The sequence below is a fragment of the Orcinus orca genome, chromosome 7 (genome assembly GCF_937001465.1).
Source record: "Orcinus orca chromosome 7, mOrcOrc1.1, whole genome shotgun sequence".
Taxonomy (NCBI): Eukaryota; Metazoa; Chordata; class Mammalia; order Artiodactyla; family Delphinidae; genus Orcinus; species Orcinus orca.
Window position 1 is genome coordinate 53,373,347 of NC_064565.1, and position 25,841 is coordinate 53,399,187.

General features: G+C 38.1%; 1 long non-coding RNA gene and 1 other non-coding gene across 2 annotated transcripts in view; one reads left to right on the forward strand and one right to left on the reverse strand.

Annotated features, from left to right (window-relative positions):
* LOC125964960 (uncharacterized) overlaps positions 1 to 25,841 on the reverse strand; it is a 36,436-nt gene that overhangs the window by 8,116 nt on the left and 2,479 nt on the right. The gene's annotated exons all lie outside the window — the stretch shown is intronic.
* Positions 11,459 to 11,587, forward strand: LOC117198074 (small nucleolar RNA SNORA25). The gene has a single exon (XR_004479014.1). It is a non-coding gene; the product is annotated as a small nucleolar RNA SNORA25 (small nucleolar RNA).

A 25,841-nucleotide genomic window follows, 5' to 3' on the forward strand; every position in this document is an offset into this window, starting at 1 on the left:
TCAGGGGCTTCCCTGGTGGCGCAGTGGTTGAGAGTCCGCCTGCCGATGCAAGGGACACGGGTTCGTGCCCCGGTCCGGGAGGATCCCACATGCCGCGGAGCGGCTGGGCCCGTGGGCCATGGCCACTGAGTCTGCGTGTCCGGAGCCTGTGCTCCGCAATGGGAGAGGCCACAGCAGTGAGAGGCCTGCATACAGCCAAAAAAAAAAAAAAAAAAAAAATTTCAGGGTGTCCCTAAAGTACTACTGGAATTTTTAAACTCAAATATCATTGTCAGAAATTGAAATTCTATGTGCTGCTCTTTTCTGGTAACAAGCAATGCATTTCCTTCTCACAACTAATATGGATTTCAATTCTACCAACCGTAAGACAAGGTTACAATATGGTCAAGAGCAATCACCTTTCATTTGGCATAGGGTCTGAATACATTCCCTAAAATTGCACGATGTATCTGTCTTGAGCTTTAAAAGCTAATAAAAATAAATTCCAGTGTCCTATTAATTAGTCAATCTATTATTACACTAAAAAGTGAAGATGCCACAAAAATTTTAAAAATGTTAAAGATCTGGAAAACAATTTTGGAATAATCTTACTAAAACTCAGGTAAGGGAAAAAAGGATATATAACACACTTAATGCTATAAAAGAAGAGTGGAGTAGAATTTAATTGTATGTCTGAGAAGAGAACAAGGAACATATTTAATTTCTTTTCAGTCTGCTCAGTTATAGTAATTTTTAGACAGATTGGATAATTTGTAAAATGGAATAATTTATTAAATTCTACTATTTATGTAGGTCAATTTTATGTGATGTTGAGAACTGAGCATCTTTTCTTTTTCGGTATCAGGGCCTAATGCCACGTAGACACTATATACCTTGTTGAATTTGTTGAGTTTATTTGAACTGAATGGGGTTTTGCATAGATTTCATCTAGTTCACCGATGATGATGATGTAGGCTAAAACTAGTGAACAATATTTTGAGAATTTGTTTGTGAAGAGAGAGAGAAATTGAGAGGAAATAATTAGCTGGATAAGTTTTAAGGTTAACTGAGAGAACCTCACTAAAAGATTTCATAAAGGCTTATTCAGTATTGACATATACATGTAGTTCCCCTCTCAGCTGGAATGACTCCAAAAGGGCTGTTATGGTCGGTTGAGTAAATAATACATGCTTTAAAAACAATTATAAATCTGTATTCACCTGATGGACTTTGTATTCATTCCAGTCAATTGGGCATATAATACTCGTTTAAAAAATAAGTACATATAATGCATTAAAAACTGCTTAAACGCCCATTTAACCAGAGGGGCCAAAACAGCTCTAAAATGGAGCATATGATTAACACTAATGGAAGTTATGCATATGTAATGTAAAGGAGAACCCCAAACCCTTTTAAAAAGGCCCTTGGCAAGAGAATGACAGCTGGGAAACACTAAGATTTAAGGCTTTTGAAAGCTGGCTCTGCCCACAAAGCAGGCAATAACTCCCAGGGTGGTGAATCGTGGGGTCTAATACACTGATATTTAAGTTAAAATAATGCTAAAGGGAATGGTAGTAACAGCCTGATGATAAGTAATGTAGCACTGTAACTGGGCTGCATCTCTCTACTTAAACAGCTATTCACTGATGATGGTTCATCCCAATCTCACTTAAAGGCCCAGGACTGCTTCTTTATAATGTCAAACACAAGAAAGACCTATATTTTAAATCGTTAATGAGCATAATGTGGAAACAATCTCATAATATTTTGATTCACAATGTTTTCTTTCTGAAAAGAATGTCGGACATATGCAACAGCTGGCAGAAAACCAGAAATGATTCTGGCTTATTTCTTGTCTGGTTGGGCTTTTAAGAGAGTATTTACCAATTAGCCAGATAGATGGTGAGATCTGGGAAGCAATTAAAGTTTGTCTGTAGTCCAAACTGCTTCCCTATTAGCCCGAAAAAAAAGTTTTAAAATGATCCACAGAGGTGCTTTGTAGCTGAGGAGTTAAGATGAGGGAAACTCCCTGCTGAAATACGAACAATACCTGGACATAATATGCATTAATCCATGAGCACTCCCCAGGCCATAAATTATCTTCTAGATAAGTTACCCATGACCTGGAGAAAATGAGTGGGATACAAGAGGGAGCAGTCTGACGGGAGAAAACATATAAGGTATGTTTAGCGTACTTAGAGGGCAATAAGACAAGAGAGCAGGCTATGAGTAATCAGTGAAAGCACGGATCTGTCTGAAGGAGTCCTGAAAACAGACTCAATGTTCTCATCTGTTACTTTGCTGATCACTTTCAAAGTAATATCATATTAGTAACTACTAGAATTCTACTCCAGTCTCAGCCTCTTTTCCATTTCCAGTAGTTTGAATGTTGCTAGAATGTGTGTATCTTGAGTGCAGGGATGTTTATGTGTATAGTATCCAGGTATTATTACTACTACCAAGAAGAGTGCCAAAAGTGAGGAAGGCACTCAGTGAATATCTGTTGAATGAATTAACTGAACGAATGAATAAGTAAAAACAGTAATGCTTGCAGAGGCACAAAATCAGAAATTAAGTTCAGAGTCAAATGATGAGTTGGCTTCCTATTTAGTCTTCCAAGGTATAATGAAGATAATTTCAGCTATGAATAGACGTTTTGACTAGATTAAAGCTTTGAGACAGATAAAAGGACATACAGAATAAAAGATGCATTAAAAAACTAGCAGCAAGAGGAGAAGGGAGAAGACAAAACCAAAACAACCCTGGGGATGTTTTGGAGGGCCATTAACAGGAGAACACAAAAATGAAAATAAATAACACAAAAGTCCTTTGGAGACTCTTGAATCTCGTTCTATCCCTGAAAGGCTGGCATGTTATGTTTACTGTTCTTTATTCCCATGAGACAAATGCTGCCTTCCTGACTGTCAGGAATAATCTCACAGTAAATCCCTATAACCTGAGCCTGGCAAACTTAAGGTCCCAATCCTCTGGGAGTCACAAAATACTGGGCCCCATGCAAGAGGGCACAAAGGTTTCCTTCCAAACTCTGTGCCCACTTTATCACCTAAATACAGTGCAGCCCTGAAGAGTCTCACCCCTGCTGCCTCTCTCTATAGTTGCTGAAACCCAGTTCCAGGGATGTGAGTTGCCAGCAGGATGGAAAAGTGACTACATTTTGTTTCCCATCCTCCTCTATCCTTCCTACATAATGCACCAAATATCATCTCTACCAGTGAGAAGATCAATCTCCCAAATGAAAGGAAACAAAAAAAAACTACAGAAGTAAATCGGAAAGGGAAGTACAAAAATCTAAAATAAGAATAGCCTGTCAAGATGCCATGATACTATACAGAGAGAATCCTAAAGATGCCACCAGGAAACTACTAGAGCTAATCAATGAATTTAGTAAGGTCGCAGGATACAAAGTTATTACATAGAAATCTCTTGCATTCCTATACACTAACAATGAAAGATCAGAAAGAGAAATTAAGGAAATAATCCCATTTACCATTGGAACAAAAAGAATAAAACACTTAGGAATAAATCTACCTAAGGAGGCAAAAGACCTGTACTCAGAAAACTATAAGATACTGATGAAAGAAATCAAAGATGACATACACAGATGGAGAGATATACCACATGCTTGGATTGGAAGAATCAATATTGTAAAAATGACTATACTACCCAAAGCTATCTACAGATTCAGTGCAATCCCTATCAAACTACCAATGGCATTTTTCACAGAACTAGAATAAAAAATTTTACAATTTGTATGGAAACAAAAAAACCTCGAATAGAAAAAGCAATCTTGAGGGAAAAAAGAAACAACAACATGGAGCTGGAGGAATCAGGCTTCCTGACTTCAGACTATACTACAGGGCTACAGTAATCAAGACAGCATGGTACTGGCACAAAAACAGAAATATATATCAATGGAACAGGACAGAAAGCCCAGAAATAAACCCACGCACATATGGTCACCTAATCTATTTACAAAGGAGGCCAGAGTATACAATGGAGCAAAGACAGCCTCTTCAGTAAGTGGTACTGGGAAAACTGGACAGCTACATGTAAAAGAATGAAATTAGAACATTCCCTAACACCATACACAAAAATAAACTCAAAATGGATTGAAGACCTAAGTGTAAGGCCAGACACTATAAAACTCTTATAGGAAAACACAGGCAGAACACTCTGACATAAATTGCAGCAAGATCTTATTTGACCCACCTCCTACAGTAATGAGAATTTAAAAAAATAAACAAATGGGACCTAATGAAACTTAAAAGCTTTTGCACAGCAAAGGAAACCATAAACAAGACCAAAAGACAACCCTCAGAATGGGAGAAAATATTTGCAAACGAAGCAACTGATAAAGGATTAATCTCCAAAATCTGCAAACAGCTCAGGTAGCTCAATATCAAAAAAACAAGCAACCCAATCAAAAAATGGACAGAAGACCTAAATAGACATTTCTCCAAAGAAGACATACAGACGGCCAACAAACACATGAAAAAATGCTCAACATCACTAATTATTAGAGAAATGCAAATCAAAACTACAATGAGATATCATCTCACGCCAGTCAGAATGGCCATCATCAAAAAATCTACAAACAATAAACACTGGAGAGGGTGTGGAGAAAAGGGAACCCTCTTGCACTGCTAGTGGGAATGTCAATTGATACAGCCACTATGGAGTACAGTATGGAAGTTCCTTAAAAAACTAAAAATAGAACTACCATGTGACCCAGAAATCACACTACTGGGCATCTACCCAGAGAAAACCATAATTCAAAAAGACACATGCCCCCCAGTGTTCACTGCAGCACTATTTACGATAGCCAGGACATGGAAACAACGTAAATGTCCATCAACAGAAAAATGGATAAAGAAGATGTGCTACATATATACAATGGAATATTACTCAGCCATAAAAAGGAATGAAACTGGGTCATCTGTAGAGACGTGGATGTACCTAGAGGCTGTCATACAGAGCAAAGTAAGTCAGAAAGAGAAAAACAAATATCATATATTAACACATATATGTGGAATCTGAAAAAATTGGTATAGACGATCTTATTTACAAAGCAGAAATAGAGACACAGACGTAGAGAACAAACATATGGATACAAAGGGGGAAAGGGCAGGCTGGGATGAATTGGGAGATTGGGATTGACATATATAGAGTATTGATACTATGTATAAAATAGATAACTAATGATAACCTACTGTATAGCACAAGGAACTCTACTCCATGCTCTGTGGTGACCTAAATGGGAAGGAAATCCAAAAAAGAGGGGATACATGTATACAACAGCTGATTCACTTTGCTGTACAGTAGAAACTAACACAACACTGTAAAGGAACTATACTCCAATAAATTTTTTTTAAAAAAAGAATAGCCTGCCAAAATGTCTTATTATTCAATCTTCACCATCTCTCTACGAAGTTTTCCCCATCCTTGATATGTGGAAACTGAGGTTAACTTGAGAGATTAAGTAACTTGCTGAATAATGTATTGGGTATCTGTAATGCATCAGCACTAGAACCCCAGGGCTCAACCAGAAGACATGGCCCTTTCCTTCATGGAACATACTGAGTAAAGGAGATAAAAAAGTAAATATGAAATTAAATACAGTGTGATGGTTGCTACAGGAGCACCTAAGAAAGCTTCTAACTCAGACCTGAGGAATTAGAGAAAGTGTTAGATACACTGAAATCTAAAAGGTGAATTGGATTCAGCAAAGTAGAGGCAGTGAAGACAGACCATGTAGAAGATACATTCAAAAGACCAGAGATAAAATGAACAAAACTGCAAAGTTGTGAAGTTTCAAAAAATGATGCTAAAGAAATCCAGCTCATGTAGCACCTTGTTGGTCATGGAAAGGAATTCAGACCTTATCATGAGACAATGGAAAACCATTGAAGGGGGTTAACAAGGATGAAATATGATCAGGTTTGTATTTCTGAAATATTTCTTTTACTGCAATATGAAACAAATGGATTAGGAAAAGAAGAAAGAAAAAGTATTTAGGTTGAATTGTGGATATATGAATATTTTGTCTAACAAAAATGACAATTTCATATGGTTCAGCCTACTAGTTAGGCAGCTGTTGCTTGCACTAAAGGAATGATAGGGAGAATAGAAATATATAGATGCTTTCCATATCTTCTGTAGCTATTTTTGAGAAGACACAGATAGCACTTAAAGATTGATTGGATATGGCAAAGAGAGAGAAAAGGAGGCATCAAGAGGGACCCTCCCCCAAAATTCCCGAATACAGCACCTAGGTAGATAGTGATAGCACCCATCTATGTAGGAAAATGAGTGAAAGAAACAGGAAGAAAGAGACAAAGAAATGGACTGACTGAAGGAGGTTACTTATTTCCAGAACTCACTATTCCAAGAGTATAGGAAATGGCTTAAAATCAAAATTCTAATTAAAAAAAAATGGATGATATTGTGAATAGATCAACTCTTTATATTTAAAAAATAAAATTCTTAAGCTAAATTGCCAATCCCTAACTTTCTGTAAAATAGATATTGCTCTCAACCAATTTAAAAAAAAAAGGCTCTCATTTTTGCATAGATTCATAATCTGACCTTCTCCAGATTGCCAAAGCCTAAGAAATAGCTTCAAGACTAGAGATTAACCTTTATAGGGTGCACTTGACATGAATTTTTAAGAGATATAGTGTCTTCAAATAAATGATCGCAACACAAATTTAAGATTCAATCAGAATTAATGGTGGTATTAGAAATGATAACTTCAATTATAAGCATAATGCATTTTCATTTCGGAGATTAATTTATGTAGAGTAGGTACTTGGAGTTTGCCCTGGTACAGCCATACTTCAAACCTGCTTGTGACCAAGAAAAGGCATTTGTGCTAGTTTGATCTTAGATAATAGCAAATGTTTAAAAAAATTACTATTATGTAACTCACTTTCCAGAAAGTTATTTTTTCCATTCATCTAAGAAAAGAGGTGTGGGTTGAAATTAAAACACTGAAGATGTGAATTTAATCAAGGAAATCTACAGTATTGTCCTCGTGTGAATTTTATATTCAACCTATGATTTCAAAAGAAGTAACTATAGGGCTTCCTTGGTGGCTCAGTGGTTGAGAGTCCGCCTGCCGATGCAGGGGACACAGGTTCGTGCCCCGGTCCAGGAAGATCCCACATGCCGCACAGTGGCTGGGCCCGTGGGCCATGGCCACTGAGCCTGTGCGTCCGGAGCCTGTGCTCCGCAACAGGAGAGGCCACAACAGTGAGAGGCCCACGTACCGCCAAAAAAAAAAAAAAAAAAAAAAAAAAAAGAAGTAACTATAAAATATTCTGCTGCATAAGAATAAAATAAGCAATTTATCTCAGTATTATTTTTCATCACTTCACTTTTTGAAAGAAAAAGGCAGTTCTTCAAAGAGATACATGACTAAAACTATAAAGTAATTTTTAAACATGTTGACAGCTATTTTTAAAATGAGGATCAGGAAAGTTCTCCTGAAAATGAAAATAGAAGTCTCTATAACATCAAAATTATCTAAATGGAAAATTCCAAAGAAGAATTTTTTTCTCTACCTAATTCAGAAAAAAACTATTTTTAAAAGAAATTTTCCTGGGGACACTGACAAAGTAGAGTATAAAGGTATACATTTCTTAAAGTATATGGATATTGAATCCATATTTAGTACCTATAAAATACATTGGATTAATGTGATTAAAAATTTTTGTTGAACTGTAAAGCCCTGAAGTGCTAAGAAGTATAGGTAACGTTAACTAACAGCTTTCTATATGCCACACAAAATACATGTTTTAGGTACTTTGAGATAAGTACAATTATTAGTCCCGTTTTACAGATGAACAAACAAAGTGTGGCGTTAAGGTTGCTCATCTGAGTTCTCCAGGCTAAGGAGTGGCAAAGTCAGCCCTTGATCTCCAATCTGTGTGCCTCTAAAACATAAGCTTAACTCCAGCATGCTCTATACTGCCCCTCCTTAACTCCAGCATGCTCTATACTGCCTATCAAGGTGACCTGATATCCTCATATTTACTTTAGATCAGTGATCTTTTCATTGGCAATATTTAACTAATGGGGGACTCGGCACTAAGAGGTGAAAACTGGGGGCTTTGAGTGGGAATATCCACTTATCCATCTGGGCTGATCACTGAGTTTTTACCAAGTGAGTCATTTATCTATGTAGTTTTTCCATCTGCAAAATGAGAATTAGATTAGGTTACACTAGTGCACCATTTAAAGCGGTACTTCTGATACTGTTATTAGTTATTATATAAATTCATCATATAATAAATGAGGGGCCCTTCATAAAAACTCACTTTAAAATATTTCGATATAATATTCATTAATTCATCCAACATAATACTTGTTATACATTCAAAACACCTTGGTGGGTACTTCGAGGAAAAAAAAATGTCAAAGACATTCTATGCTTTTCATGATATATCAATCTACTTGGAAAGATACAAAACACATGTAACAAGCACACAATTACTAAGCAATATACAGACCAGTGCAAAATAATATAGTAAAAGAAATTCACCTAAATAGCTAGCTGCACAGGTACAGCTAGAAAAGAGAGGTAAAGGATGGGTTTTGACCCAGAATATCAAGGAAGTGATGAAAACGGACATTCAAAGGGAAAAGGTAGGAAAGCATGAGAATGTATATTTGGGGCTAATAAAGTTGTAGAAGAAATAAGAGCTGGGAAGTTGAGGTAGGGCAATTGACAGCCTCAAAGATCACACAACACAGATTAAATGAGAAAAAAAAAACACCTTGCTTTGACTTGCTTCTTCAAATTGCTTTTGCAATCTGGAAGACAAAAATCCTAATTCTAATATACTGTTGGCCCAAAGGGTTTGCCTAAAGAATCTATTAAATCAGTGTTCCATAAGTTAGCCCATGAGTTTCACTCTAAACAAATTGAGAGAACCAAACCCAAACATTTCCAATGCAAGTTGAAAGGTGGTTCTTCTTAGCCCAAAGTTTTCGTTTAGAAAAATACATATTTATATACTTTAGATTTTCTTCCACCTTGCTTTAATGTTGTCTTAATGACAATTGTGTCTTTTGTTTTACTTTAATCTCACTTGTGTAACTTTTAATGCTTTCTGCAAAATTCAGCAGTTTAATCTGGAGTTAAAGAAGTAAAACCTTGATGACTCTTAAAGAGTTTAAGATTAATGCAGGAAGAAATTACCTTGGTTAGTCATGCCCATTCTAATTAACGGCCTGAAGTTTGCTTTTGCTGCAGAAGTGGTAGGAGTTTGATGTGAAGCCAAGACTAAGTGAATCATGCTGTATGGCTTGTTTTTAATCACTAAATTCAAGAAGCTAAAACTGCATTTTGAATGACTGTATGATTGTATACGCTATCAAACAGTAACCAAACAAGATGGGACATTAATGTGCATGACAAACAGAAATAAGTATCTTCCTTCCTCTTTAGATTATATCAATAAAACAAGTGAATATTCTGTAGTTCGAAAGCAATATAAACACATTTTTAATGGAAGCCCACATATAACTGTCATGAATGCCTTTCCAAATAAGAATATTGTGGGCAGCTACTCAATGTCAAGACATGTATTACATTGGGAAATTTGTAATTGTTCTCCCAGAATATACTATGAACACTGCAGTGTTTAATCAATTAATCATGCAGCTACTGTTCTGCAAACTGTCTATCAGGTAAGCTGTGACTATATTTGCATAGAGTACATGAATATGAACACAGAAAAAAAGCTTTTTTTTTTTAACCTGCTTTCCCTTGTTCAAAGTAAAAGACAACAGGGCCAGTTGAAACTCTAGACTAAGTATATTCACACATGGCCTGAGAGTGAATGTTTCCCCTAATAACTGGCATTATTTGATATTTGATAAAAATACTGCTCACATTTTTATTAATGGGTAAAAATAATACCTAATATCTACTGGAAGATAATTACATGTCAGATACCATGGCAAGTCCTTTGCATAGAACGTCATTATTCTCAATAGTACACTATTGCAGTGTTTCTCAACTGGGACCATTTTGACCCCATGGGACATTTTGCAATGTCCGGAATCATTTTTGGTTGTCAGAATACACAGCAGAGGGGTTGTGCCATTGGCATATAAGGGGCAGAGGCCAGGGTTGCTAACTAAACATCCTTCACTGCACGTGACACCTTGTGCAACAAAGAATTATCCAGTCCAACATGCCAATAGTGCAGAGGTTGAAAAACCTTCCCCTACTTTTATCTTCATTTAACAGGTGAGAAAAATTAGTCTTAAAGAGGTTAAATAAACTGCTCAAGGTAACAGAACTAATAAGTGGTTGAGGTAGGACTCAAACTCTACATTGACTCCAAAGCCCACACCCTCTCCACTTCAGGTTCTAGCTGCATTGCACCTCACTGAAAAATCATTTACCTCATTGTACACAATCTTGTAATGCAGCAAACCTACTGCTTTGAATCAGAGGTCCTAGGATTTGGTGTAAGTAGGGCTGCTCTCTACCTGTTTGATCTTCAGGAGTCATTCCAATTCTCATCAGTAATCTGGGAGCCTAGAGCTAGAGCTTCCTTAAACGTTTCTCCTAACTTTTTATGATTCTAGCCCCAAGCCTTCTAGCAAGGTTACCTGATTGCCTCTGCATCCCTCCACTGGGTGTTAGAGTAGACCTCCCTTAGGCTTTGACCTTATTCTGTTCTCTGCTTCACAGCAAGCAGTAGAGGATTCCCTGGAGTGGCCCCCTGCTGACTTTGCCACCTTCTCCATGGAATAGAATTCTGCCTTCGGTGATGCCATGGATGACTTTTTCCACCTCTAGAGAACAACCCAAATACCACTGGGGATGTAAGGGGTGTTTGGCACTGCCCTTTCCCTCCAACTATCTATGGAGTATCAGATATTCCTTAGGGAGCCCACTAAGAGTTGACTCTCTCCCACTTTGAAGAAGTAAAGATTCCTAGGGGAGGGAATCCACAGCCTGACCTCCAAACCAAATAGCCGAGAACCCAATGTAAGTTGCTCAGTTACCTGCATGAACCCCAGGGACCAATCTAAAGCAACCCAAACAAAGTTAGCAGACAGCATGAGGCTAGATTCTCCATGCCCTGGGTCACCTTATTTTTATACCCATTACAGAAGTAACACACATGCTCCCAAAATAGCAGCTTTACTAACCCACAGCATAAGGAGCTGTGATTTGTTTCTAGATATAGATTTAAAATAAAAGAAACAATACTTCCTATTATGTACTCTTTTGAAGGATAAGATTTGTTTCCACAGAAAATGGGATACGGAAGAACACACAAAAATGCACTAAGATATCAAGCAGAACTTAGCCCACTAATGTGGATTTCATTTCACAGTATTTACAGATGTCATTGCCAGAAGTATTTCTGGTTCTTGAAACCTGTCTATGTCATACAGTGGTGATGGGTTTTTCTGCCCCAGTTAAAAAATATATAGGCCATTTCAAAGAGGGCGCATGGGGCTATGAAACCAGGAGCTCTTAACTCTACAACCAAAGCTTGAAATTCTTCACAGGATGCTATAGTCACTCAAAAGGGCTAAGTTTTTATGAGGAGATATAAGATGTAGCCACTCATAATCATGACAGTTCACTCATAATAATCCATGATTGGTGATCTGGGAAAGTAAATAAATGTCTCAAAGTTTTAAAAATATATCATTCTCACACCCAGTTGCACACAGTAACAGTAGACAGGTAGAACATGGAATAGTCATCATAACTAGATAACTGGAATTTACATTAGAACCTGAACTTCAACAGATAGTTTCTTCTTATCCTCCTAAGTCACCTCTTAGATGCACTAACAAAGACCAAAATTATCCAATGTGGATCATATATCCTTGTTGGAGGAGGTCATAAAGAGGATATGACCACAGGGTGACCCAAGAACTGGTCTCCAGCAACTGAAGCAACAGCTCCTTACTCCCTCCCTTATCCTTGGAATGTACATTCTGCCCACCGTTCCTGCACTCAGAGACACTTCAAGGATGCACCCTTGGGAAAATAAGACCATCTACCTGACTGAACCCCATTAAGGCCTCTCTATAAACTCTTAGGACTCTGGCAGGTGGGTGCAGAGACCTACTCATCTTGCAGCCACTCAAGACAAGACTCTTGCTTATTGAAACTACCACCTACCAATCTGGAGCAGTCAGCCTTTTTCTTCAATGTACTGGGATCAGTTTTCAGTTTTACCCAGGGAACTCCCTAAATTGAGAATCAACATTCCCTTGTCTCCACCAAACCAGCTTCTCTCTGGCAATGGCTCTAATGATGAGTAAAGTCCAAGTAGTAGAATGAGAGGGAAACAGGAACCCTCCAATATCCAGAAACTTAAAGTTTTCTGTGAACAAGTACAAAGGAACTACAGCTTAAGTATCAGTGTCGTGAAATCCCCGTTACCCACCGCAGCCCTACCTAGCTTGGAAGAGTTTCTGCTTTAATCCTTCCGAGGGAAGCATGAGACTGCTCCCTGGAAAGGCCAGTGCAGTTCAGAAACACGGGCACATTTCCCACCAGAAAAACAATCAAGATGACAAGAACCTCATCTCTGGCCTCGGTGCTTATGGTACTCAGGGCAGTCAAGTTCCCTCAACCCCACAGACCATGTGGTCGGGGTGGTGCCCAGTGTAGTGCCACTGGTTAGATTTAAAGTGGCCTCTTCCCATTGTCTGAAAGCTAATCAAATGCTTTAGAAATAAAGCACAGTATCTTTCTACTCTTCGAGCTTCAGATACTGCAAAAATGGAATCAACTGCTTCTAGTGGAGCCCAAGGGCTAATCTGATTCTAAATAATTCACTGTTTTCTGGTCATCTCGTTATTGTGCTCCCACCCTTATCCAGTCTCCTACCTGAAAACATTCACACACACACACACACACACACACACACACACACTCCTTTTCTTTTGCTCCATGTATTTCCAAATATTTAAGCGGGATGTGAGCTGGCTAAACCAGGCTTGAGCAGGACAGCTGGAGCTGTCACGGAGCTATCTCCCCTTGACATATAAGTCAGCCAAATTGCCATAGTCAAGTAGCAATCATTTGTCTTTTCCCTCATCTCCTCAGAGCAGAATCTGATGCTCAGGGTGGTTTTAGAATATGGACAGGGGTCTCCACAGTCAGGAAAAGACATCTGATGCCTTCCCCTCCCCTCCCCCAAACCATGTTCAGCAGTTGTGACTCCTCTAAGGCTTGCATGTGGGTCTCCAGAGGTGAAAGGAGCATGGATTAGCCCACTGTGCTGCCTTGCCCACAGCATAGTATAATATTAATTAGTCACCTTCCTTATTATTCAGTCAAAATATGCCAGACTGAAATAAATTACATTCTTAGCACATATTTCACACCCCTGGATCAAGTCTTGCAAGGGTTTTCTTTTATTATTTATAAGATCATGTGCTGTCTTCCTGCGGAAAATGAGATGGTCTGCATGAGGAAAAAGGTAAAAGAAATGCAGAGAAATGAAACAATCAGATATTCCTTAATGATATTTAAAAATAGAAGATTTGCTACTGTTACATACAGCATGTTCCATCTTTTGAGATATAATGGCTCTCTTGTGGTTTAATGGAGAATTACTTTCAGTAATTGATTATTAAAATTTAAAATTGCTAACCGTCTTCATTATTAGATGAGCGAACATGTTATCCTTGTAATTAAAAAAGCCCGAGACTCACTTTCATCCTGTTGACAGAGCAGGCAGACTGTCTCTGCACTCAGACTTGATGGTTTCAGGCTTCTTGTTTGACAAAAATAACCAGCCAGTCATTTGATGATGAAAATGCAGAACATTCACAGAGACTGAGCAGAAAATATAATGAACAAAAAATAAAATAATAAAAGCCCTACAAGCTAATTAAAGTTTTCAGTCCCAACTCATTAAATGCTCTGCATCACTTATGGGATATTTCAGTGTGCTGTACTCAGGTAACATGGGCACTGTCACGTTAGTCCAGCCTCCTTCAACGTGCCTTCAGAGAGTATCACAACCTTTCCTCTTCCACCTGTACCAGCGCCTGCCCTTTCACATTTCACCTCGAGATGTTACCATTATAAATCGTTGGTTTGGGCAACTTATTACACAAAGGGGTATTGGAAAAATACAGTGTGATTTCCTGCCCTCTGGATGTGTTTAGGATGTGTCCAGACTGGCATGGAGAGCTCTAAGGCTTAAGCACCCTGCTAAGTCCAAACAGTGGTACCTCAAAATCCCTTGCAAAGTCCCCCATCCCAAGAGAAAAAGCGTTATCAGTCATTTATCCACATACTAGGGGTGGGGAATTTGTCTTGATGGGAGCTTGCATTTCCTTCAATATTTTCATCATATTAGAGTGTTCCTTTTGTGAAGGCAGCACTCAGTGATCTCCAAAAGGAAATTTTATAACTGTCAATGAAAAGAGCCTAACAAAGGGGACATTTTTCACAACTCAAGTATTAGACAGATGTCAGCCTTTGGGAGAGGAAAATCCAGCAGACTTGAGAAGCACAAATGTGAGTGAAGCAAAGATTTTTGTGCCTGAAGATATATTCTGAAAATCAAGGAAAGCGATCTGAATATCAGCATTCCTATAAAGTCTCAATTGTTTAGCTCATAAAATCCCCACTCAAATGCTGATTTTTAAAAATGGACTAATCAATGACTTGTCAATATTTTCTTAAGATTCAGACCCTCAAGGATGTCCTCTCTGCTTCAACCCAGCCAACCTTGATTATTCTTTACTGCAAATTACTATCCTACCCTTTGTCCACAGTCAGACTATGATATCACTGGGCAATATTAAGATGGTGCTGTAAAGCTATTCTCATTTACTTGTCCTTGTATTTATCCTCCCAGTTAGATTATATAATTCTCAAGAGTAAGAGAAATTTCTTTTATTTCTTTTGCTATTTTCACTTACCTGCGTAGCCCCTTACCTGATATCAAACTCAGCCAGACATCAGGTCTACCACCCATCTTATTTGCTTTCTGGGTTAGATATGAAAGTTTGACAAGAAGCTGAGATGTTCCATACTAATTAAATATAACCTTGAATTTAGGACCCATACAGACTCGCTCAGCTTTCTTCAACCACAGAACAATTTTCTCAATTCTCCCAAGGATGGTACGTGGCTAGTTGCATTCTAGTAAATTCATTACTTGTAATGAACATTAGGGCATAATACTCGAAACTTCTTGAGAAAGGCTGATCTAGATTGTTCTTTCAGATTACCTTCAACAATCTCACAAAGTCATTAATAAATTTTCAAAAATCCTTTCCCTCTTCCATAGCCTTTCTGGCTTTGGTGATGTAACAACTTTCCTCCTAGAATATAAAGTACCAACCAATTTACAAGGCAATCTCACATGTTACCCCCTCATAATCACTCTTGCCTACCCAAACACCATGACACCTTACTTGTACTAATGACACACATTTTCACCCTCTATCAGGTACCACTATTAAATCACATGCATTCTGATAGCATAATTCACATTTGAACACTTTTCTATGTCTCACAGCACGTAGAATCTAGTTTTAAATGCGTAAGGGATTATAGTACATATTAACTGAATGAATGAATGGATAAAATCAATAGAATGGGCTAGTGCTGGATTTTTTTCCATTTCTCAATCTCCTTTCTTAAATTTAAATTGAAGGAAAATAGCTACCCAATACAAGTGTACTGATTAACTGTTTACAAAACATTTCTTTCCCGTATAGGGATTAAAAACTTATACCCACAAATTCCTGATCTTCCCATCTCAGTTGATGAAAATTTCCCAGTTTCAGTATCTCAGGCCATGATCTCTGAGTCATCTTGCCTGTGCCTCTTTCTCTTAAACCCCTTATCCTACCCACCAACTGATTTTGTCTGCTCTCTGTCAAAATAGATCCAGACCATTTCTCACCACCTCCACTACTAACAGCTTGTTCCAAAGTACCATCATCTACCCCCTAGATTATTCTAATCACCTCCTAAGGTCCCTCTCTGTTTACTGCCAGAAGTATTCCATTACAGCATCTCTTGGTTCAAGGCATTCCTCTGCCCAAATCCTCCAGTACGTCCCAAATGCATTACAATGGCCTATCAAGTCCTACAAGATCTGCCTGCCCCTTCTCATCTTTCACATCATCCTCTGCTACCCCATCCCTCCCTCATTGTCACCAGGCATTCTGGCCTCCTTGCTCTTCCTCCAACCAGGCATTCTCATGCCTCAGGAAATGCCTCTTGGCCTTTGCACATGCTCTCCTCTCAGCTTGGACTGCTCTTCACCAACATAGATGGGAGGAGAGGTTTGCTCCCTACTTTCTTCAGTTCACTGTTCAAATATCACCTTACTATTAAGACCTTTGGAAATGTATACATCTGTTTATTCTACAACTAGTTTCATCCAGTTAATTTATCAAGGCAGTTTTAAAATGGAGAAATCACAAAAGTTGTAAATTGTTTACAGAATATCACCCTATCAGAGAAAAATCCGAACGTTGACATAGTTTAGGTGTATGATATGGGCAGTGTAAAAGAACTATGGCTTCCTAGGAGGAGACTGTTTAAAATGCATTTCCCACTCTAGTTTCTTTCTGTCACATTCTTTTCAACTTCCACAAATGCTGAGAATGCCTAAAAAGGGTTCTCAGAAGGCTTCTGACAACTAACTGAAAAGATATCTACCACTCCAAATTACCTTTGAACATTGATTCTATTGACCCCATTTTCCTATCAGGAATAGGGCTCCGGAAGGAAGGTAGGAAGGGAAAGGAAAAATTTAAAGAAAGAAAAAAAACTTTTATTTACTACTGCTTTATAGTCAGACAAGTCAGACTGACAACAAAAATTCACTGAGCAGCAAAAGATTTCCCTCCAAGCTTTTGTTTTTGTTCTTATTTTATACTGGTTCTTCCCATACATAATAATATCCTGGCAGCAATTCAACTGATAATAGCCTCTTGGCATTAAAACAATTTCTGGAAAACATTTCAGTTTTGTTAAATTTTTACAACCTATCATATTATGGGACCTGGACCAAGGCTAATTTTTGTGGTTGAAGAATTTGTAGTAGCAATTTTGCCTGATTGGCTTCATATAGTAAATAATAATAATAAAAAAAAGTTTTTCCAAGGATCCCTGAAAATTTGATCTGGATGGAATAGTGGCTGATCCACCCCTTCACTTTAAAGATAAGGATACAAAGACCTAGTGAGATTAAATGATTTGCCCAAGGCATGAGATCTGTTACCAGAGAGCTGGGAATAAAAGTCAAGCTCTTTGGCATTCACTGTTCCCTCCTCTTCACTGTGTTTGAGCTTTTTTCATTATGGTGCCATTCTGGCACTCACAGTGAAAATCCAACTAACATTAGCCCTAATGCCTAGGAAGCTGTAATCCAAAACTTGAGACCAAATGGATAACATGAAAATCATCATAGTTGAATTTATGATGACATATACTTTTCAGTTTACAACTTATAATCTTCAATCAAATCTATCACCTCATTTTATCCTCAAAAGAATGCTCTACAAATTATGTAATAGAAAACATTGCATAAATATGAATAGATAACATTTAAATACTCCAGTGTGCTCTCTGGAAGATGGTCAGGAAAGAGAAGTCACTGTGGTTTCTTACATGTATGAATAAGAAGATGCTCCTACTACATATGCTAGATGCCACTAAACTGGTTTTATGATCAACCTATGCATATATATAAAGGTTAAAATTACATATATATATATTTGTATACATATATATATGTAGAGAGGTGTGTATGTATATGTTTTTTATAAATATATACATGTAATTTCTATTTTTATTTTTGTAGTCATATTTGGAATCCACTAATGCTCTTTGCTATATTCCATGTGTCAGCACAGACGAAAGCCATCTCAGGGCTCTGGAAATGGCAGAGAGTGAATAATTAAGATCAGGCATCAAGACATTGACATGTCATTCACTGGTAACACGGAGGGACGGGATGCCAATAGTACTTTCTAAATATGCCACCAAGGGAGGGATTTCCTAGATCCTTAATAAAATTGGCCCCCATACATAATGGATACTACCAGCTAGTACCTGCTTTCCACTGCCTAGCTTATGTCAAAATTATGAAGGGAAAAAAGAAGAAAAAGGTATCGCTCATTTGCTTATGGAGTATACAACTGTCTATTTTGTGAAATTTGAACGGAGTGAGGGAGGGCCTCTGGCCAAAAGTATATCTCTCAATACCTGTCATACTGCCTGAAATCCCACCATTATCAACTCAATCCTTTGCATCTTGAATCTTTTTCAGGCCTTAAGCAAACCTATTAAAATGCATATACTTTAGAAAGTGACACAATCTTCTCACAGATTAGGCCCTTAATTAACGGGACCCAGGATAAACCAGGGATGAGGAGAATGATAGTAGAGGGGTGTTTTTTAAATAATACAACACAAATATACTTCCAGATATGAAAATTTGCCTGGGGCCATTATACATATCAGAATGTTGAGTGGGAAATTTCTATTTGGGCATTAGGGTCCACAGTTGAATATAACAAACAAAAAATGCTCAAACTGTAAAGGGAATCACCAGCAATTGGGGCCAGGCAGCCTGTTCCCAGCACTGCAGGAGTTTGGTATCTTTAACAAATCACTGGAACCTGGCTTTGGGAAGGGGACCCAGAGCAGATTCCTTATAAAATTCTAAGCCTGTTTATACTTGCCGGTGGGGGGAAGGTCCTAATTATGTTTTGAATATATCTGAGTCCCTGTCTGAGATCCTGGATACCTACCTACAAGTAGGGCTGGGTACACAATGATGTATACCCCTTATTGTTTTTCCTCATCAAAGCCAAATGTCATGATAGGCTTACCACCAAGGAAGACCTCATTCTAATGGACCTAATATAATTAATGCTTAGATTCCTAAAATCTACAAGGTTGAACTAACATGTGAGAGATTAGATGACAGATAATTAAATCACTTTGTATGACACGAAAAAGAAAAGGTAGAAAAAGTGCTATGAAAACTCCCTGAGGAGGGACTGGCAGCAATGTGATCATGAGAACATCTGAGACCACCAGCCATCCCACACTACCCTGCATGCCAGTAGTCTACTATGCATGCCAGGACGAGCCAAGACTGAGTGTCCCTATATTTTATTGCATCTGTTCATTTGACCAGTGGTAAATGGGGAGGAAAAAGTCATCCAGATCCTCTATAGGAAACCCTACTCATGACTGGATAAAACCTTGACTGAGTTTGAGAACACCTCACAAGAGAAAGAAGGAGAGAGTAAAGAAAACCCAAAATGCAATGGAACCTAATATATACTCTCTCTGACAAAACCCCCAGCCAGACCAAACTGTGACGCACCCCGGGAAACAGCAGCTCGTTTGAAGAAAAGATGTTCTGCGACCCCCAATGGGACAGTACTGCCATCAGGGACAGATTCTACAAACCTAGATAGACAGAGTAGGGAAAGGCTCTATTCACTCACTGGAATTTCCTGGCGCTTCCGTAAGCATCTATAAACACAAGTCTAAGGGGTATATGCTGTTCCAATATATTTTGGTATAAAAGTTGTAACCAGGAGAGTCTTAAAAGTACTGGAGGGAAAGCTCTGAGTCCGTTGAAGAAGGCGAGGCCATTCTGAAAGCCAGCATCTACTGCAGAGGGGGGCTTCAATCCCCCGAAACCATTCAAATAGTCTGTTTCGCTGATATAATTATTAAATCATTGATTAGTGTGCTGAGTTGTCTTTATTACAGGTGAAATAGCCACTGCCAGCTGTTTCTGTGGTAAGTTCCTCAGCTAGAGAAAAGCTGGCATTGTGCCCAGATGTAGCCAGGGAGCCCCACTGATTCAAAGTGGTTTTTCTTTCCTCCAGCGAGTGCTTCCCCCTGTCATTACATGGTTTCCCTGTGCTCTCATCATTACAACAATAGAATCCATAAAACCAAACACAGAAACAAAGGGATAACTTACTGGCAACTAATGAAACACAGAAAGACTGTTCAAGCAGTGTAAATGTGAAAAGGCTTTGAACCCGTTTAAACAATCTGCTTGTATTCCATTGCCCCGCGGTAAACACAGGCGTGCAGGCAAGTGTCTCAGCTTCGTAAAAATGACAAAATCTTTGCCTTAAAGGTCTGCTCACTTGTTGCTCCACTTCTCAAACACTTTCTGGAGTGCTCGTTTGCTTTCTGACCACTTGTCCAAATTCTACCCATTTATCAAGGCTGGCTTATCTCCCAGCTTTTCTAAGAAAATTTCCCTGAACATGCAGACTCTGCTGAGCTTTCTTTTCTTTTCTTCTCTTTTCATTCTTCAGTATTTGAGGTGTGTGCCACTCATTTGGCCAGCAGGTGCCAGGGCAAGTATGGGAAATTTCGAGAATCCATGCTACATCACAAAAGACCAAGGCACTTCCCTCTGATCCCAGATGCACACTCAGAAACTTTCTCAATCAACACTCCACTTAGTCCCATTACTTGCTTAGCATGAGCAGGTGAGATGAAACCTGTTTGCCATGCCTGGTGCTGAGGAAACAGGACAAGCCTTGGCATCAGATGAACCAGGATTCAAACCCTAGATCAAAAGTTTATTAGATGTGTAACCATGGCTTTTGTGTTTCTTTTTTTAATCCCCTGAGACTCAGTGTTTTAATCCATAGAATAGAAATGATACGATCTTTTTTCAGTGTGTGCCATGCCCAGTACCTGACATAGGGTGGCATTAAGCACCTAAAGTGTGAACATTACACATTACACAAAGTCCTCTCTCCCTCCCCATCCCTGCCCCCCAAGGGCACTCATTATCATGCACCACTAATCAGGTCTTCTCTCTCCAAGAAAACTGTAAGTTCCTTGAGGACAGGGCTACAGAGGTTCTCTATGCTAAGACTAAAACTGTATACATAGACTCTAAACTTTTTGGCTTTTCTCCTAAAATAGTTCGTATAGACTGGAAGAAATATAGGTATTTTATGAATGAAAATAGGGGATTAATGAGCTAACACTTCCAGGTAGCTGATTTCAGCATTATGATCGTTCTCTATAGATTCTATGATATGCAAACATGATGGAATAAAATGAAGTCCTGCCCATTTTTGGCCCAGATACATAACAACCTTAATAATATGCTTGCAGATTCCTGTCTGGGAGCATTCTGACACATTCTTTTAGTGTCTTCACAGGATCTGCTCAATTTGGGAGAGAAGCATCCTGGTTTGGTCCAGCACAGTGTGACAAATGGCAAGTAAAGAACACATCTACCTCTTAGTTCGATGCATGCAGCCAAACTGTGAGAACCATTTTGAAAGAGAAGTAGAGTTAACACAGATATCATGCTATTCTTGAGAGAAGAACTTACCTATCGTGAATATGAAATTGCACTTTTAACCAGGACTAGCAGGATTTTTTAATGCTTCCATGCCCTACTCCCACAATGCATCACTAAATAGACAGGTTACTATACATGGTCTAAAATATATTAGAGACCCATTTCTTTAACTCATACATCTCAATTCCTTCTCTATGTTGAAATACAGCTTGTGATGCAAATAAAAATCAAATATTCCAAGTTAAAAGTCCCCTTTGTTTCTACATATAGTAAATGCAAAACCTCTAGTCACTGAGAAATAGATTAAGTAATCATAGAATCACAGAATTTTCAGCGCTGGAAGGGACCTTAGAGATCATCTAGTCCAACCCCCTCATTTTAACAGATGAGGAGACTGATATCAGTAGAGGATTATAGTCTCAGGGGTAAAACAGAGTTCATTAACTCATCTTAGAAAGGACCTGTTTTTGTTGTTAGAATAAATGATTAAATGATTCCAATTTCATGCCACCTCCTTTATTCAGAAAGTTTATCATTCGCCTTCTCCTTTTGTCCGTGTAACCATGACAATTGCTGGGAATAATATAGCTATCAGTATAAAAATAGCCTCATTAGCATCAACAAGGAGCTCACCAATCAGCTTGGACCTATTAAAGGGCTGATAACCACCTTCCCTGCCTCACACTTAGCCACACACTCTCCTCCCTTAGAACGGCTCTTTCCTCTTCTGAGACTGTCTGTCACAGTTTGACAGCTGGGATTTACAAGTGGAATCCTACCTGAGAAAGCCCTGTTCTCAAGCAGGCTCAGTTGGATCTTGTCCTGGGATTTCTGGCCTGCCTCTGCTTTCAAGAATGTCTAAAGCAAAAGTGAACATTTTCCTTCTGTGATATGGCAGAGGATGGAGAAATATTAGCTATAATTTAGGAATGGACACATTCATTAGCAGGAATCCTTTAGAAAGGGTTTGTGTTTATTTTAGGTTCTTCCTTTGATTCTTCCACTGCCACTCCCCACCCCACCATGAGCAATTTGATGATTTGTGCCAATTTCGATAGGTTTGTACGCAACAGAAAACAGTCTGTCAAGGTATTTTCATCTCACACACACACAGCCCCCCCACCCAAAAAAAGCACAAACCAAATAAAAATTAAAAATAGGAAACAAAACTATCAAAGGGTAGAGAGAGGCATTAGATCCATTTTAAATCACTGGCTAAATTCACCTTGGCTAAATTTCACTGAAAGAGAAAATTAAACTGAATTGTCTACTTGAGCTACAGGGAAGGAGGAGACTGATGGAATGGCGCTCAGCAAACTGCTTTGAGAATTAAAAGGTTACAAAATATAACACAGCTTTAAAAATATCAATAGATGGACAGTCCAGAAATAGATCCATGCATATATATGATCAATTGATTTTTGAAAAAGGTGCAAAGGCAATCTGGTGCAGAAAGAATAGTGTTCTCAACAAAAGTACTGAGACAACTGAATATTCATATCCAAAAAGATGAGCATTGATCCAGATCTTTCACCATATAAATATTTTTACTCAAAATGGATCATGGACCTAAATGTAAAACCTAAACCCAAAAATCTTCCAGAAGGAAGCATAGGAAAAATTCTGTAGCCTTGACCTAGGCAAAAATCCATGAACCATGAACGGTAAAATTGATAAACTGGACTTCATCAAAATTAAGAACATTCCTTCAAAGACATCACCAAGAGAATAAAAAAGCAGCCACAGCAGGGAGAAAATATTTGCAAATCACATTTCTGTTACAGGATTTGTATCCAAAGTATATGTGTGTGTGTGTGTGTGTGTGTGTGTGTGTGTGTGTGTATAATTCTCAAAATTCAATAATAAGAAAACAATCCAATATAAGAGGGGAGCAAAATATCTGCATAGTCACTTCACCAAAGAGGATATAAGGATGTCAAAGAAGCACATGACAGTCATTAGGTAAATTAAAATCACAATAAGATGCCACTATATCACTCATGGCTAAAATTAAAAAGGCCAAGCTTACTCGGTGTTGGTGAAGCTATGGAGCAACTAGAACTCTCATACACCAATAGAGAGAATATGAAATGGCACAACCTCTTTGGCAAACAGTTCAACAAAAATGAAATATACACTTATTGACTTATATGACTTATCTAGTCATTCCACTCCTATATATTTCCCCAAGAGAAATGAAAGCATATATCCATACTGAGACTTGTTTTGATACTTGAATATTCACAGCAAATTTGTAATATCTGAAACCTGGAAACAGTCCAAATGTTTATCAACATTTATTACTGAATGGATAAATAAATCGTGAAATATTTATAGAACGAAATACTACTCAGCAAGAAAATGGAATAAATTGTTAATACACACAACATGGATGCTGCTTATACAGAAAAGATGCCTTCGCTGAGGTCAAAATATTTACCCTGAAAATAAAATTCGAGATAATTACGCTGAGCGAAAGAAGCCAGATCAAAATGACAGCAAAAAATAAAGAGTATATACTGTATGAATCCATTTATATAAAATTAGAAAATGCAAACTAATCTATGGTGAAAGAAAGCATATCAGTGGTTTTCTAGGGATGGGAAGGGGGTTTGCTGCGGGTGAGGATGGGAGGATAAAAGGAGGGACTGCAAAAATGCACGAAGAAACTTTGGGGGGTGTTTATTATGTTTATTAATTTGTGGTGAAGGTTTCATGGGTGTAAATACAGGTCAAAACTTATCCAATTTTACAGTTGTATAAGATTGTAGGAGTAATAAAAATAAATATACCATGGGCTAATTTATTGATATGATTCCTTTTGATGATTATAGAATGCTACTTTTGAGGACATGGGTCAAGGAGAAATAAAGTATGAGGTAAGCATGACTAAGGAATACAGTACTTAGCAAAAGAGCCATACAACATTGCCAGCTTAGGTATTTGAGTGCCCTTATTTCAACTTAATTTGGAAATCATCTTCTAGAGTACAGCTTCTGAAAGCAGCAATATTTCCAATTGTTTCTTTTTTTAATTTATCCTCAGCACTTCAAGCACTACCCTCTACTGAGTACTTACTCTGTGCCTAGCATCTTACCAAGCACTTTACATGCATTTCCTCATTTAATTCTCCCAGTAGGTATTATTGTACCCATTTTACAGATGAGAAAAACTGGGTCTCCAAAAGTTAAATAACATGCTCAAAGTTATACAACCAGTAAATGTCAGGCAGAACTCAGATTCACAAGCAAATCTGACTGTAAAACCTCATGCCCTAAACTATTGCTACTTATTCAGAAGAAAGAAAGAATATGCTGAGTGGAAAAATAACATCACGTCCTTTTGACTTAATTAATCTATCCCCTTGAAGGGACTTCCCTGCTTAAGTACATGATCTCCTTTCATGCAGTTCAACAAAATGCATCATACTCCATAATCCTGAGTAGATTTTACTCTTCAGGGTACAGGGAGACTAGGGAAAAGCCTGTCTCTCTCTGATAATATAATTTAAAGACCTTGAATCATGGACGAAGGTAAGTAAATACAAATATGTAAGATACAGAGATGAGACACAGAGCCACTAAAGGATGTAATATACTTCTGTGCAATCTGTTCACTGTACAAGTGCATGTAACCGAAGGGGCAAGTGAAGCTTTGCACCCAGACTTCATCCACCAAGCCTGGGCTTGTGCCCTCACTCAGGGCTTCACTGACAAAAGAAAGGGCACTTTAAAAAAACATTTGCTCAAAGCTGTGATGTGAGCTAGCAGTGGCCTTGATGAACAGATTTCCTTTGTTTGTCTTTTGTTCTTTGACTATCTTCCAAACTCATGACATTACATTAACGCTCTTGGATTTTGCATTATTCATGTCAAATAATCTGCTAAATAATACATCCTAGAAGGCACGACCCGAGCCAAGGTAACTCACATAAAAAAGAAAAAAATAATAGCATAAATCATAAGTGAAATAAAGATTTTTAAAGAAATTTTATGGTATTTAATTAATCTACCAGTTTTACTAAGTTGCTTTCAAGTGAAATGGCTCTTTACCAGTGCCTTTTGAAAAGGTTAAAAGTGAATTCCCTGAGCTACAATCATTAGCATATAGATGTCTCTAAGTGTTAATTTCTGTTTTCACTGAATGAATGTAATTTAAAATGAGGCCCTTTCAAATCAGTTAACTTTGGCCATTTGAGAAAGATAAGAAAAATGGACTCGAGCATGAAGCCCCAGCAGAATCTGCTTCTTCAGGATAAGTACTATATGCCACAGCCATGCACCACTTTGGGAAATTACAGGCCTGTTCAGAAAGAGAAAGAGGGTTTGAGGTGAGCAGGTTAAAAGGACCCCAAACATTTGCTTTCGATTTAGCTAATCATGGAAAGGAAATTGAAAATGAAGAAATCAGTTTTGAAAAATATGGCAGTCATGTCCCTAGAGAAAAACCCAGTCATATTGTTGATGAAATCCAGCAGCAGCAACTTCTTCTTCCTGCACAGTGCTT